The sequence below is a fragment of the Protopterus annectens genome, chromosome 9.part0, assembly GCF_019279795.1.
Source record: "Protopterus annectens isolate FY-2018-M chromosome 9.part0, PAN1.0, whole genome shotgun sequence".
NCBI lineage: Eukaryota > Metazoa > Chordata > Ceratodontiformes > Protopteridae > Protopterus > Protopterus annectens.
The window spans coordinates 319,057,924-319,070,155 of NC_056743.1; the positions used below are offsets into that span (position 1 = coordinate 319,057,924).

Genomic DNA, 12,232 nt, shown 5'->3' on the forward strand with positions numbered 1-12,232 from the left:
TAAGGTAGTTCATCTTCCTTCTTCTGCAAGCATTTAATTTCCTGCCAACTGAGCATCTAGTTTAAAGCAGTAGTATGTTTTTCAAACCGGTCTTGATTTAATAGCTTGTAGACTAAAAGATGAAAGACATGTATGAAGCCAGTCCTAAGGAATGCTTAGACATTATTCATCCTTTTTTTTTTTTTTTTGTGCTATTTCAGTTAACAGTGAATAATTGCAATCTACCAGCAGCTTTGGGTGTAGGTACAAAATTGACGTATCCCGAAACATAACAACATGCTTATAAATGTCTTGAAATGTCTTAAATGGTAGATTTGAAGTCTGTAGCTTGTGATAGCGTTGACTGTTACTGGTGTAAAATTTATTACAGTAAAAGTTGAAGATGTGTGCTTGATAATGCTAGTTAAATTTAAGTTGTCTATTTTCTCAATTTATTACTAGGTATGTTTGATTTACAAATGTATATGTTTATTCTAGATGAGCAGCACTAAAAGTACTTATTGCACATAGATGAAAAGAAAGCAGAAAAAGTAATGTGGTATTTTTAGTGACCCTTTGTAATCTGAGTAAGTAATGCACTGGATATTGATTATGCAAACACTGCAAATTACAAGAACATACTTAGGAGTTTTTTAAAAAGTTGCTTGTAGTACTTCAGGGTCAGTTTTATCAATTTGAGCATCCTTGGCAATCTTCAGCTTGGGCCCGCCCAACAGTGCTCTTCCCAAATTACATCAGTACAGACACTGCTTGTGCATGGTAAATTAGTGCCCTATTTTTTCTTCTTTTTTTTCATCTGTTTATGTGAATTGGTTAACTGGAATAGAACACTGATCAACACTGACCAGATGTTCATCGTCTTTCACTGTTGTAGTCATTACACTTGGTTATCCGCCGGCAGGCTACCCGCAGTCGGCCCGAGTTCCAAAGTCTTGGTCCGGCGTCGGTTGCTGTCGCCTCTTCCCAGACGTCAGTGTGCCAGGGGTATAAAAGATGCAACCGACGCCATTTTCTCCAGTCTTTCTTGCTGCGCGGTGCCCGAAGCAAAAGCAGTCCGCTAGTGCCGGTCGGCCGACTCCTGAGATTTTCGAAATTGAGTTTCTGAACCGAAGTCTTCAATAAAGCTAAGTACCCCATTGGGGAAACTTTTTCTTGCTCCAGACCGATGTCGGTAAAAGTTAATAATTGTATTGTGGGAAGCAAATACCTCATAAGGACTTTCACTCTTACTGTATTCCTTGCCTAGGCCCTGACTACGACATTACTAGTTGTCGGTTTTGTGCAAGATTCAACAAACGCACTATTAAACGTCGGTTCGATTTTGCTTTACATTATTTTGGCCGAAGGTTTAATTATATAATGCCGTCGGAACAACTGACCGGAATTTATAAAAAACGCAAAGACGAAGAAAAGGACAGGCATCTAAGGTCCAAAAACGATGAGGAAGCCTCTTCTAGGCCGTTCGCTGGTTCTCACTGAGGTGCTTTCGCAGTCCCCGACACCCGCTACCTCAGAACCACAGGCCCTATCACACAGCCACGTGGAGACACCGCGAGGTCTGTGGAAACACAAGGTATTGGGCCTACGGAAACTATTCCCTCAGATGGGTCCGGAGCCGCTGTGCAGGCATCGGCTTCTGAGGGTGTTTTCAGACCTTCACAGCTTACAATTAAGCCCACGACAGCAGCCAAGGCTAAGTTAAAGACACCTTTAAAGACAAAGAAACAAGTACAGCATTCTACTGAACAGTCATCCATGCCAAAGAAACAGATGCTTAAAATGGCCGAAGACCTAATTAATTTAATCAGGGGTTCCCATCCCCCTCCTGACAAAAGGCTTAGGCAAGACACTGACTATGATTCCTCTGACCAGGTTTCTATTTCCTCTGATTCCTCTTCTGACCAGGGATACTCTCTCCCTCCCTATGAGGACTCTGATGCAGAACAGTCTATACCTTCAGCCTCTCCGCCTGAGGATTATTCTTTTGGGGAAACCCTGCACACCATGAGGGAGCATTTCCATTGGGAGAGCCAGAATTATTCAGAATCCAAGAAAAGGCTCAGATTTTCTTTTATTGCCCCAGCACAGGCCCCTTGCTATTCCCCCTGTGCTTGATATTGTTGATGATGTTTTGTCTGAATCCAGTCTGTCTCCTGATTCTTTACCCCCTGCACCAGTCAAGCCAGACAGGTACTACAGGGTCCCTGACTCTCATAAATTTCTTTACAAAACCCTGCTGCAGATCCAGAAACAATTTCTCAGGGTCCTGAATGGGTTAAGGCTTCCACTGCTAAAAATCCTGTCCCCTCGGATAGAGATTCCAGAGCTCTGGACAGATGGGGGAAAAAAGTTTACACTTCTGCTACTTTAGCTGTAAGAGCTTTAAATCGCCAGTTTCACATGCTTAAATATCAACAATATCTCATGTCATTGTTAAAGCAGAAAATGGTTACAATCTCAAAGTCCTAACAGTAAGGAAATACAGGATTTATTGCATGCAGCTGAACAAGTGGGAAAGCATATTTTACAATGTGGTTTTGATTCATTAGAGGCTTTTTGTAGAGCCGCAGTTACAGGCTCTGTTATTCGAAGGCATGCTTGGTTGAAAGAACAAAGTTTACTTGACCATGTTAAAGTTAAATTATTGGATGCTCCGCTACAGCATGATACTTTGTTTGGTGTTAAGGCAGAAGAGGTGTTAAAGAAAATGGAGGATAAAGCAAAATCAATGCAGATAGTAAAGGATTTCTTACAGGTTCAACCACCCAGGTTTAGCAGAAACTGGCCTTCAAAAAATTGGTCCTTTCCAGTGTTAGGCCACAAAGAGGCAGATACAGATGCCCAAGAGGTAGATCTCAGCCCCAAGGCTCCTACAGACCTAAACAATGGGGTGCTTCAGCCCCCAAAGGAGGGGAAGACAAATCACAACCCTATAGGAAATAGTCCCAATGACTTCCCTCTATAGATGCCAAGCACTTACCTTTTGGCAGCACCCCAAGGGGGAAAGCTTGCACTTTTCTCAAAAAATTGGCACATAATCACCCAGGACAAATGAGTACTGAATATTGTTTCTCAAGGTTACAGGTTCCACTTTCACACACTTCCAAAATCAAGAGGTATGCCAGACTTGCCACAGAACCAATAGGCAGAAGCGCAAAAACAAATTGCTGCTCTCATGGACATGGGAGCTATTCAAAAAGTACCACAGCAAGAACAGGGGAAAGGATTTTACTCAAGACTTTTCTTAGTACCCAGAAAGGACAAAGCCTGGAGACCAATACTGGACCTGTCCATCCTAAATACTTTCCTGGATGTTCCAAAATTCAAAATGTTAACAATACAGCAACTTCTACTCATGCTGGGCAAGAAGGCTTGGCTAGTTACTTTGGATGTCAAGGAGGCATACCTGCATGTCCCAATCAGACAAACTTGCAGAAGATACCTCAGATTCATAGCAGGCTCAATGCATTACCATTTCTCTGCACTGCCTTTTGGCTTATCTACTGCACCCTGGGTCTTCACAAAATGCCTGGCACCAGTAATTGCATTTTGCAGACAAAAAGGAATTCAGATATATCCCTACTTGGACGACTGCTTTATTCAAGCAAAGAGCAAGGACATTATACTAAAGCATCTGGCGTTTGTAAAAGGATTACTAATTTGCCTAGGGTACACAGTAAACGAAAAGAAATCAAAACTAGTGCCCTCTCAAGAGATAATATTCCTGGGTGCAAGCTTAAATACAACTGCCTAGATGGCTTATCTCACACCAGACAAACAAAGACAACTGACTCAATACTTTCAACTGATGGCAACAAAGACCCAGCTCCCTGCAAGAAAAATTCTGTAGGCCCTGGGCTTCATGGCGTCCTACATTCTACTAATTCCGTATGCAAGACTGCATATGAGGAAACGACAATGGTATCTAAAAAGTGTTTGGACTCAACATTGTCACAGCGTGGAGACAATCCTAACTTTAATTTCTTGCCTACAACAGGAGTTTCGATGGTGGTCCCAGGCCTGTCACCACAACAAGGGACAGCCTTTCACCTTACCCACAACCAGGCAGACAATAACAACGGATGCATCGGATTATGCCTGGGGGGCGCATATGGCAGGGAAATGTATTCAGGGCACGTGGCCCAAGGAACAAATGCATCTTCACATCAATCAGAAAGAGATGCTAGCAGTACAGAATGCCCTGACAGCTTTCAAGGACCTACTACATCCAGGACAACTACTAATAAAGGCGGACAATACCACAGTTATGTGGTACATAAACAAGCAAGGGGGAACACATTCCTACCCCCTATGCAGGCAAGCCATGACCTTGTGGAACACAGCACTAACCTGTCGGGTACATCTGCAGGCACAATTCCTGCCAGGAACAAAAAATACACTGGCAGACGAACTAAGCAGAAATCTCATGTACTCTCACGAATGGAAACTAAATCCACAGGTGTTCAACATGATAACAAGGAAATGGGGACGCCCAGACATAGATCTTTTTGCCTCCCCTCACAATTGCCAACTGCAGAAATTCTGCACAAGAACTTATCACTCTCAAGCATGAAAAGTGGATGCTCTGTTATTCAGCTGGAAAGCTCTGACAGTCTATGCCTTCCCACCAATGCCTCTTCTTACCAAAGTACTCCTAAAAGTCAGACAAGAAAGGCCAAAAATGATCCTGATTGCCCCAGACTGGCCACACCAGCACTGGTACCAAATCCTAAAGAGCTTGTCTTAGGGCCCAGCTTGGCCTTTACCTCAAATTCCTCATCTTCTGACTCAACAAAACAATCAGATTCTGCACAGTCAACTCAGAACCTTAAATCTGGCAGCATGGCAGATAATGTAGCCACTCAGACTGCACCTCTCTCTAAAGCTGTTATGGATGTTATTTTAGAAGCCAGGAGGCCCAGCACTAGGAAATCTTATGCAGAAAAATGGAAGAGATTCTGTGCTTGGAACCAGACACAAGGGCTCGACCCACTTGTTCCAAATGTACTTCAGATTTTACAATACCTAACTGAGATGCTGGACAAAGGCCTATCTTTCTCATCAATTAATATCCATGCCTCTGCCATTTCAGCTCATTACAATACGGAACCTCCTATTTTTTCACATCCTCTACAAAGACAGTACCTCAGAGGGGCAAAAAACATAAGACCCCAAGGAGAGCACCAGTACCAACTTGGGATCTCAATTTTGTTTTAGAAGAACTCTCACTGCCTCCTTTTGAACCAGCCAGCACAGCTGATATAAAATTCTTATCATGGAAAACTGCTCTGCTCCTAGCAATAACTTCAGCAAGAAGAGTATCAGAGTTACAGGCATTAATGGCTGTGGAACCTTTCATCATTTTTCACCAGGACAGAGTTTCTCTCAGGACAAACCCAACATTCATGCCAAAAGTAGTTTCCAATGTGGCCCTGAACCAAACCATTCATTTACCAACTTTCTACCCAAATCCCCAGAATAAAGGGGAGAGACTTCTGCACGCTTTGGATATACACAGACAGTTACGATTCTTCTTGGACAAAACAAAAGCTTTCAGAAAAACTGAGCAACTGTTTGTAGCCTATGCTGCAGGATCACAAGGAAAACCTATCACAAAGCAGACAATTTCAAAATGGATAGGACACTGCATCCGCTTCTGATGTCCTTCATGGATGCATCTGCAGTCATAACAAGTGGGTTGTCCTGTCGTCAGGCAGCCCTGCAGTCGGCGGTTCAAAGTCCGGGTCCGCCGCTGATGTCACTCCACCCGGCGTCATCTCTGCTGGTCTTCGGTATAAAAGCATCAGCTTTCCTCAGTCTTTCTTGCGCAGAAGCTGTTGGTCGGTCGGATCCAGAGATTACTTCTACCGAATACTACTTGAAGACTTCTAAAGCTAAGTACCCGTTGGGGACTCTTTCTTGCCTCAGCCGATGTCAGAAAAAGTTAACAATTGTTTAACCTGTGGGAAACAAATACCTCATAAAGATTTCACTCTTACTGTCTGCCTTGTTTAGGCCCAGCCCAGCAGCCTGTTCGCCTGTGCCTCTTTCAACCGAACAGTTTTTCGGTACTGATTTTGCGTACATTATGCCGGATCCTCCGACTACCCAATCTTCCAAAAGCAAGAAGATAAAGACCGACAGAAAACTGCTCAAAGTACAGCTGAACCTATTCTTACAACTGAGGAATTCTTGAATCGACCTCAGAAATTTTACCCACGTTGACTTATCAGACACCATCCCCTTGGATGTCTCTACCCCAGCACGTGGTGCTGCTAGGCCTCCAGCAGCCATGTCCATTAAGGCCTTCGCCAGGGCTAAAGCAGCCAAGACTACTAAATCAGTGCCTGTTAAACCCCCCTCATCCAGGCCCTCTTCTAGTTCTCAAATGCTTTCTTTGGCAGAAGATTTAATTTCATTAATTAGAGGATCTCAATCTCACCCAGACAGGGCCTCTCAGCCCCAGAGAAGAGACCTAGGCAGAGCCCCTGAGCCAGTGTCCTCTGATGATTCTGCTGATGAATCAGACATAACTGACCAGCCTGAGGCTTCCTTCTCCAATTTTGAAGATTCTGATGCTGAAGAATCCATTCCAGCTGCTTCCCCACCAGAAGGATTCTCCTTTGGGAAACCTTGCATGCCATGAACAGTTCCAATGGCAGCAACAGGATTTTTCAGACTCCAGAAAAGACTTAGGACCTTTCTGCACCTCCCACAGCACAGGCCCTTAGCTATACCTCCTGTTCTCTCTGTGGTGGATGATGCTTTCAATGATGTTTGCCAGATTCTTTACCCCAGCCCCTGCCAAACCAGACAGATTTTACAGGGTGCCAGATACTCATCATCACCTTTACAAGGCCCCTCTTGCAGACCCAGAAACTATATCCCAGGGTCCCAAGGCAGTAGCGCAACCACAGCTAAAAACCCTATCCCTTCTGAAAGGGAAGCAAGGTCACTAGACAGATGGGGTAAAAAGGTCTACACTTCAGCTACTCTCTCAGCTAGAGCTTTAAACTGTCAGTTTCACATGATACAATACCAAGAGTTTATGCTTGATCAGTTAACTAAAAAGCTAACTACTGATGAATCTCTTGATAAGAAATATGTATTAGAGATGGTAAATAACATACAACAGGTTAGCAACCATTCCTTAGAATGTGGCTATGATGCACTGGAGGCTTCATTTAGATCAGCCATGAGAGGCACAGTGATAAGAAGACATGCATGGCTAAAGGAACAAGCTTTACCGGATCATGTTAAAGCTAAGTTGCTAGATGCTCCTATGGACAAGACAAGTTTGTTTGGTACACCTGCCCAGCAGGTTATGAAGAAAATGGAAGAAAAGGCAAAATCTGTTCAAACTGTTAAAGATTTCCTGCAGGTTCAACCCCCAAGGTTTAGCAGGAACTGGCCTGCCAAAATTGGTCCTTTCCTGACTCCACAAAATTTCAAAGGGGCAGGAATAGACGTTCCAGAGGCAGAAACCAATCCAGAGGAGGTGCCTACAGAGCAAGGTAACAACAGAGGCACAGACACAGCCACTGCCACTACATCAGCACAACCACAGTGACTTAATCCTAAATCCGCCCAGGGAACAAATAGCAGCTCCTCTAGGCGGAAAGTTAACCTTATTTTCAAAGAACTGGCACTACATAACAAAAGACAAGTGGATTTTACAAACCATAGATCAAGGTTACGGTTTCACTTCCACACTTTACCAGTCAAAGGAATGCCAAATCTACCTCCAAATCAAAAACAGAGGCTCATAATGGAGTTAGCAAACATGAGAGCTGTGGAAAGAGTGCCAACAGCAGAACAAGGAAAGGGTTCTACTCCAGACTATTCCTAGTTCCAAGAAAGGAAAAAGTTGGAGACCAATTCTCTTAAATACATACATCATTGTCCCAAAATTCAAAATGCTGACCCTACAGCAACTTCTTCCCATGCTGGGCAAGGAGTCTTGGCTGGTAACTCTAGATCTCAGGAGGCATACCTGCAAATCTGCAGAAGATACCTCAGATTTCTTGCAGGATCAGAGCACTATCAATTCTCAGCATTGCCCTTTGGCTTATCTAGTATTCACAAAATGCCTGCATCATCAGTAATCCCCATTGCAGACTACAGGAATTCAAATTTACCCATACCCATACTATGCTACTGCCTGCCAACAAAAACAAACAAAGCAGCAACAGATTTACAAAGGGTCATTTACTTGCTACAAGGACTGGGATACACAGTCAATTTACAAAAGTCAAGGCTGATACCATCCCAAACAAGGACATTCTGACACAGTACAACAAATGGCATTCCTGACTACAGAAAACAAAAAGAACTTCCTCTTTACTTCTTGGCACTAACAAAACTGAACAAGTTAACAGCAAGAAAATTTCTACAGGCCTTGGGCTTCATGGCATCATGCATAATCTTGGTCCCATTTGCCAGACTACATATGAGGAAACTACAGTGGTACCTAAAGAATTTATGGTCCCAACACAGACACAGTCTAGAAACAGAAATCCCACTAATTCCATGCTTAAAACAGGAGTTCCTATGGTGGGCTCAGGCATGCCAGTCAAACCCAGGCCTGCCCTTCCGCAGATGTCAACCAAGCCAGACCATCACAACAGTGGACACAGGATCAACTTCACCTGCACATCAATCTAAAAGAAATGCTGGCAGTAAAACTGGCAATCCAAAAGTTCAAACCATTCCTCAAGAGGGCCAGTTGATAAGGACAGACAACACCACAGTCATGTGGTACATCAACAAACAGGGAGGCACTCATTCATACCCCTATGCAGAATGACCTTGGAGCTGTGGACCCTGGCACTCAGCTACAACATTCAGTTACAGGCAATATTTGTACCGGGAAAGACAATACTCTAGCAGACATACTAAGCAGAACCACGAAGCTGCACCCGACATCTTCAAGACCATCTCAAAGAAATGGGGAATGCCACAGATAGACCTACACCTCTCAATCACCAGCTCAAAAAATTCTGCACAAGGACATTCCACCCACTAGCATGGAAAGTGGACTCACTCTCCTTCAACTGGAAAGGCCTAACAGCATATGCATTCCCTCCTCTTCCTTTGATACACAAGGTACTACTAAAATCAAGGAAGAACGCCCAAGGATAATCCTGATAGCCCCAAACTGGCCAAGACAACACTGGTACCCACTACTGAAGAGCATGTCTCGAACAACATGTCCTGATGCCTTTGATGTTAACTCAGAACAACTACAGCATCATACATCCAAACTGACTGCATGGAACATCACATAGCAGCAGCTAATCCAGAACTTTCCCAAAGAGTTAAAGACATTATTCTTGGACCTTCAACAAGAAAGAACTATGCTGGAAAATGGAAAAGGTTTGTCATTTAAAAGATGTGTCAAACATAGATATGCCTAACATTCTGGAGTATCTGGCGAACTTCTTCATTCAGGCCTGTCCTACTCCTCCATCAAGATACATGCATCAGCTATTTCAGCAGAATACAGCTTTGATCCTCCTGTTTTTCTCAGGCAGTTCCTCAGAGGAATCAAGAATGTAAAACCTCCAAGGAAACCACCATTACCAGCTTGGGACTTAAACTTTGTGCTAGAAAAGTTGACACTAGCACCCTTTGAACCAGCAGCAACAGCAGACCTACAACACCTGTCATGGAAAACTGCTTTCCTACTGGCAATTACTTCAGCAAGGAGGGTTTCAGAACTACAGGCATTAATGGCAGTGCAACCCTTCCTAATCTTCCACCAAGATAGAGTGTCCTTGAGGACTAATCCTACATTTATGCCTAAGGTGGTATCCAGAGTATCTTTAAACCAGGCAATCCACCTACCTTCCTTCTTTCCCAACCCACAAAACAGAGGGAAAGAATACTGCATACCTTGGATGTACATAGACAGCTACGCTTACTACTTGGACAGAACAAAAATAGCAGAAAGACTGACCAACTTTTGTAGCCTATGCAACAGGAAGGAAGGAAAAGCTATTTCCAAACAGACAATCTCCAAATGGATAGGAAATTGCATACGATACTGTTACTCCTTCCATGGAAAACCAATTCCACAGAACATAAGACCTCATTCTACAAGGGCACAGCCACTACCACAGCCTTCTTGTGGCAACCAAAGACATTATTTACTTGGACCTCCGTGCATACATTTGCCAAGCATTATAATTTGCCTCTTTATTCCAGATCCCGAGCAGGGTTTGCCACTGCTGTACTGCAAGGGATCTTAATCACACCATAATCTACCTTTATCCTCCCCTAGTTGGCTATGGTATTCTACCCACTTGTTATGACTGCAGATGCATCCATGAAGGACATAGTACAGTTTTGTACCTACCATAAATGTAGATGTCCGAACTGGATAGCATCTGCAGTCACCTCCTTCCCCTGTGGTACTCAGGGTGTTTACCTCCTAATAGCTAGCTGTTGGGGAGTCTTTATGGTGTATTTGTTTGTATATATGTACATATATGCTTATTGTTGTGTTTACCTCTATCTATTTGGAAACATTGGCATCTATCCAAATTTTACCCTGCAAGAGGGCTACTGGCATCTGGGGCAAGAAACACTGAGGAAAATGGCGTCGGGTGATGCTTTTATACCCGAAGACCAGCAGAGATGGACATCAGCCAAAGCCGGACCCGACTTTGGAATCCGGCCCAGCTGACGACAGGACAACCCACTTGTTATGACTGCAGATGCTATCCAGTTCGGACATCTACATTTATGGTAGGTACAAAACTGTACTTTATGCACAATATGGCAAATCAGTGCCTAAGGTCATTAGGCCACATTCTACCAGAACAACAGCCACTTCAGCAGCCTTTCTCAGAGGAGTACCAACCAAAGACATTTTAGAAGCTGCAACCTGGAGCTCAGTGCACACTTTCTCCAAGCACTACCACTTGCCTCTCTACTCTAAATCCAGAGCAGGTTTTGCCACTGCAGTCTTGCAGGGCCTGGTAGCCTCTCCAAATCCAATCTAGACCCAGCCGCCCAACCTCAGCTTTGGGATTCAACCCAAGTGTAATGACTGCAACAGTGAAACACGATGAACATAGTACAGTTGTGTACCTACCATAAATGTAGATGTTCGAGTGTATTCACTGTTGCAGTCAAGGTTACCCACCCACCATCCCCCTTTACTTTGCTGGGACTTCTCTGTACTTCTCAACTCTATACAACCTATGTGGTGTATTTGCTTGTAGATGAAGGAAATTTTTATATTACTACATGAATGCTTTTTGGCATAATTTAATTTTTCCAGCCTTCCTGTCTGGGGGCACCTGACATCTGGGGCAAGAAAAACTGAAGAAAATGGCGTCGGTTGCATCTTTTATACCCCTGGCGCACTGACGTCACGGAAGAGGCGACAGCAACCGACGCCGGACCAAGACTTTGGAACTCGGGCCGACTGTGGGCAGCCTGCTGGCGGATAACCCAAATGTAATGACTGCAACAGTGAATACACTCGAACATCTATATTTATGGTAGGTACACAACTGTACTTTTCAGTTTCAGCCTGGGGACATACAGCAAATGTAAAAACCAACCAGTGCATAGCCGTGGACAACAAATATGAAAATCAAAATAGTTAATAGCTGTTATAATGGAGTCTACGCAAACAACCTTCTAAGTCATGACTGGTGCGTCAATGTCTTCTGCATTATAGTGACCATTTCAAGCCATAAAACTGTTTACAGTTACAGTCAAGTATACCATGTGTCTCAGGTTTCGAGGCAAATTACATCATTAAAAAAGTATGTACTTGTGCCAGTGCAGACCCCCGACTTCTACACTCAGGGGTTAGAAACCCACAGTACTAACTTGTGCTGTGAGTAATCCTAATACAACCCCTCATATCCAAAGTGCTCATTCCTACAACCTTAAAAGTTACATGCGAAGTAATGGGACAGCTTAAAACTAATGGTTTTGAAGGAGGCTCCTACTGCTGCACCTACCACACGTGCAGTGGAATAACATGTAATATCTTCAGCTGTTCATGACTGAAGAAGGAAAATATTTACAAAACAATGCACTTTAGTCTCTGGTAATTACTTGATTCACTCTAGCAGATGCAAACAAGTGATACCCACAGTTTGAGAAGTCAAGGATGCATTGAAAAATCAGTATACTTTTTTATTTTGAATTTTTTTATTCACTTTAGTGGGTCCACATGTCCTTTTTGGCAGTTGTTTGCTTTTTACCCATT

The 12,232-nt window shown here is 43.5% G+C and overlaps 1 protein-coding gene across 1 annotated transcript in view; it reads left to right on the plus strand.

The window, feature by feature from the left end:
• The window catches only part of ZZEF1 (zinc finger ZZ-type and EF-hand domain containing 1), a gene marked incomplete in the record, with an annotated part of 3,903,331 nt that overhangs the window by 374,673 nt on the left and 3,516,426 nt on the right, over positions 1-12,232 (plus strand).